The following is a 5,000-nucleotide window of genomic DNA, read 5'->3' on the forward strand; positions in this document are numbered from 1 at the left end:
TTCGCTGGGTTTTCATGACATTTGTTCAGATGTTTACCATTTTTTCAACACATTAATATACGTATGGACATTCAATTCTTATCAATTGAATGACGAGAAATTTTTGAAATAATTCTATTTTCAGTGCATATAACGTCAAATGCCTCATTGTTATGGCAACCCTTTCCCGAAGTTTCATATATGAATCTGGATTCTAACTATTTTTCTGGAATATTTTGCCAAAAAAAAGTAATTATTTTTACTATCATGCTTTGATTTTCATTTTATTGGGTTATAAACCGTATGATGTAAATATACAAGGAATGATACGCATATATACATGTTGTAAATAAAAGAAATGCTTAGCAACTCATCCAAGTTGCTGTGATGGTAGAACAGAGGCTGCAGAGCATACTAGGAGTCCTACGCTAGTATGCTCTGCAGCATGCTTCACTGATAGTAAAATAGCATCAATGACATCGATTAAGAGATCAAAGCGTAGTGCTATCTTAAAGAATGTTTTGTATCCTCATTTTATGAGTGACCTAAAGAATTCAGTTGGTGATAGTACTTTCAGTTTACTGATAGATGAATCAACAGATATTAGCATTAATAAATATCTTGGTATAGCAATAATTTACCATGACTAAATAAGAGGCCAGATAGCGTCTACTTTTCTAAGCTTAACAAAATTAGAAGTATGCAATGCAAGTGGGATTGTGACTGCCTTAAAAGAGACTTCGCATGATTTTGGACTGAATATCAAGAATCTGAAAGGCCTTGGAACAGACAATGCGAGTGTTATGATAGGTGTGAATAATGGCGTTTATGAACAGATGAAGGTGGAGGTCCCTAATCTTGTTTTGGTACGCTGTGTATGCTGCTGCAACAGAGACTCTTCCAAGAAATTTGGACTATATTATTAGTGAAACCTACAACTGGTTTTCCCGATCATCATTGCGTCAGGCAGCCTACCAGAAGATTTATAATCTAATCAATGAAAATCATGATCCATTGAAAATTGTACAATCATGCCAAACCAGATGGCTTTCAATTGCAACTGCTGTAGAGAGAATCCATGATCAGTGGTTAGAACTTAAAACCCACTTTGACATTGTAAGTAATAAAGAAAAATGTTTTATGGCTCAGATGCTTTATGAAATGTATAATGATGGTCAGAATCTGGCTTTTGTTAAGTTTCTATTACCAGTATTGAAAGACATCCAAAGAGTTAACAAGGCATTTGAGTCAAACGAATCTGATCCAACAAAACTTCTTGATGACCTTTTGATGGTTTTAAAATCCTTAGTGAATAAAGTTGTATTGCCAACTGCAAAAGTTGACCCTTTGGAAGGTAACATTAGCGAGTTTCTAGACCCCAAGCCATACCTTGGTTATCAGTTTGAGAAAGAAATAGAAATTCTGAAACATGTCGTTGCTATCAGTTAAAAATGCTCATAGTGTTGTTAAAGGTTCTCTGATTCTATTAATGGAGCTATTAAAAGTTTACCCTACTGAAATTACGGTCATTGATAACCAGTGGAAGGACCTAACTCTAATCAAATGGGAACAAGTTGGTCAAACTGTTAAGTTTTGGAATGAAGTTTTCAAGTATAGAGATTCGTCTAATAGTAGCCCATTTAAGGAATTGGCGAGATTTCCAATATCTGTCTTGGTACTACCCCATTCAAATGCAGAGGTTGAAAGAATTTTTAGCCAGATGAATCTTGTGAAAAATTAGATAAGAAATAGAATGCAGACGAATATGATGAATACTATTCTTGGGATCCATTCGGGGCTAAAAAGACATGCAAAAACCTGCTTTAATTATGAAATACCTCTAGATGTTTTGAACATGATTGGAACCAAACAGACATACATCACTCCCACTGAGGGAACATCGCAAGCAGTTGCAGCAGTTCACGAGGAGGATGAGGGACAGGAGGAGCCAGAATCATTCGAGGACCACGAGGATATGCTGTTTTTTCTTATTTAATAATAAAGGTAAACATTGAATGAATCTGTCTATACATTAAGTATCGAGTTCCATATAAAATTTATTCTCATATTTGTTTAACATCAAAGGGCAATATTCATGTGCATTATGTGTGTGTGTGCTTTTATTGATAGATATAGATGTTGATACAGAGGTATAGACTATATATAAGTTTACACACACACACACACACACACACACACACACGGACACACACACACAGAAGGTGCATACAGCTTAGTGTTGATTTTTTTTAAGCTCGGTAGAACATCTTGTAAATCTAGCGGGACGAAGCACAAATCTAGCGGTTTTTAGGGTTTTGTCTAGCGGGAATTAAAATTTATTGATGGCAACACTGCGTAGGACGGCAGTGCTTATCCAGCTTTCATAGTAATAATTTTTTGTGTCGTCTGCCCGTGACATTTCTTGTGTGTCGTCTGTAGCTGTCACCCTTTATTGGGCATTTCTTTACTTGGTGCTGTGTGCTCTACACTCCAAGTGTTTCTGCAATGCTGAGGAAGAAAGACATCATCATGAAGAGGACTGAAAATGCCTAAAAAGCAAGAGAAGTTATGAGAAGGAAACGAGAAGGGAGAACAATGTCGGCCATTACAATACCACCAGCTGATACTCAAGTACCCTCGGGCCTTGACCAGCCAATCCCCACCTACAACACCGTCCTCTAACAATGCTATGCGAAGAAAATATGTCATACAGAAAACAGAAAAAGATGTCTTCAATATAGAAAATATTTTCTTTAGAGAAACCACTTAGCACTTAGTAGATATTGCTAATAATGCAGCCTGTCTTAAATGATGTGAAAAATAGATATAAAGTCAATTATTATGGAAAGACATATAGACACACGAGTAAGAATGTTTTGTACAAATGTAAAGACGTTGTTTTTTATAATAATAAAGACAATTATTCATGAGTGATGAATAAAGGGATTCATGGTATGACTGTTGTTTACTATCCTGAATGTTTGGGAGACATTGGGATTGTAAATATAGATATGTCATACGATGGCTCTTTACAGAACATTTGCTCAAGTGTCTAGAAAAACAAGACAAGAGAATGGATGTGCCAACTGAAAAAAAGCAAGAGGGAAGATAAAGATGGACAAGAGTTATCCTGACGGACCATACTAGTCGCCGCGGGATGTCAAACTTTAAATGCCTTTTTCTCAAAAGTAAGTTATTTTCCTTTAGAATTTTTTTTTGTCTTGATATTTGTCTCTAAAAGATCTATCGGTTCATCAGTTCAATCTTTGGCAATGTTACTTTTTTCCTTAATTAATATTGAAATATTTACGTAAGAAAATTTCAATGCAAATTTTAATGCAAAAATAATAACTTCAACCATCTAAAGTGCTTAATTTTAACTGATGGAAGTATTGACAGACTTTTTAGCTATTGAATGAGACTTAAGTAAGTATTTTATCTATGATATTTATTTAGCAGTAGGCTTTTTTGTGGATGCATAAAAAAGGCATTTTCTCTCTTTATTTTTTTTTTATTTTGCAAATTTTCCCTTCAGCAGCTAGGAGAAGTTTCCTGGTGAAAAGAGTTCTTTAAAATAAAATTTTCACTACGTTATCATGTGTTTTTGTGAACCAAGTCAATTTTTGAAGACCGGTCCCTTAAAAAATTTAAGAGTAACAATCTGAATAATGAAGGAACTCGGATTGGGTTCATATTTTATCTCTCAATATTAAATTCTGTAAGATTTGGAAACATTACCGATATACAGGTAAAGGTACACTTCAAATCCTCCATCCAACATCATCGGCAGATATAATCAGGTGAAAACTTTCCAGAATACATTCATCGCAGCCTATTGTAAACGCCTTAGTATCTTAATCTGTTTATCCGAAGTTAGAGACCTACAGAAACTTGATAGTTTCTCACCCTATTGTGGACTAGGGATAGGATATTTTAGGGCCCTGTAAATCATCTGCTGCCGTTGCCTGGCCCTCCTTATTTCTACCTAGTGGAGAGGACCATAGGCTTTGGTCATATGTAAGTGTGGCCAGTCTGTAGGACGTTTTCTTGTCCTTTAATTACTATATATCAATGCCACCTCCTCTTTGAATAGTGTCAGGGTATAAATAGTTTGAATTTATTACCCTTTTCCTATGTTCCTTTTCATCTGATTTAAATTCGTTAAAAATACATTAGTAATTATATTTTAATTCTCAGACTTCCAGCCTAATATATTATCAATACTTTCTTTTTTGAAACAATAAATGAAAAGGTGGCGGGGAGCGAAATCGCGTCACAAAAGTTGAACAGCGAAGAAAGAAGGGAAAGGAAACAATAGACCGAAACCAGTGCATTAGGATCTAGGAGTAGGTGAAAAAAAAAAAAAAACAAAAAAAACAAAAAAAAAACACGATGAAAAGGGATGATCACTATTTCTGAACAAACTCGGGCCTTAATGACATAATCATAATGACATTCCTAAATATAATTTATCTGGAAATGATCGTAATGACGATGATAAGGGAACTATCACTTATTTATCTGATAGCATTTTTAAAGCATAGTAGATGAGAAATATATAAAGATGGTCAAAATAATCAGATATTGTAAGTAAGAAAATATCTACATTGGAATACTAGAGAAAATTAATGGATACCGATTTCTCAATTCAACTCAATGTTTGCAATTATTGCCAGGTAGGACAACCATAGTCTTAATGAAGTTTTGTATGTAAAATTATGTATTTATATAATATACAGATGAACGTGAAATATTAATATACTAATATAAGAAAAAAATAGTTTGAACTCATCTATATTGCAAATGGGTGCATTGCTTACTGACATTAATCGCGAGAGTAATCTTTATACGAATATCCGATTCCTAAAATCAACTCGTATTATACGCTTGATTACGTTTTATACTGTAAATATTCAGAAGAAATAGTTTGCGATTTGACTGCTAATATTCTCATTTGGTAAATGGGATAGTGATCTCATTTAATTACTATTATTACTATTTCTAGCCAAGCTATAACCTGG

The 5,000-nt window shown here is 34.2% G+C and overlaps 1 pseudogene; it reads left to right on the forward strand.

The window, feature by feature from the left end:
- The first annotated feature begins 452 nt into the window (after window positions 1-452).
- On the forward strand, window positions 453-1,975 carry LOC137617430 (uncharacterized; annotated as a pseudogene).
- The last annotated feature ends 3,025 nt before the right edge of the window (window positions 1,976-5,000 follow it).

This window comes from Palaemon carinicauda, chromosome 23, assembly GCF_036898095.1.
Source record: "Palaemon carinicauda isolate YSFRI2023 chromosome 23, ASM3689809v2, whole genome shotgun sequence".
Classification (NCBI taxonomy): domain Eukaryota; kingdom Metazoa; phylum Arthropoda; class Malacostraca; order Decapoda; family Palaemonidae; genus Palaemon; species Palaemon carinicauda.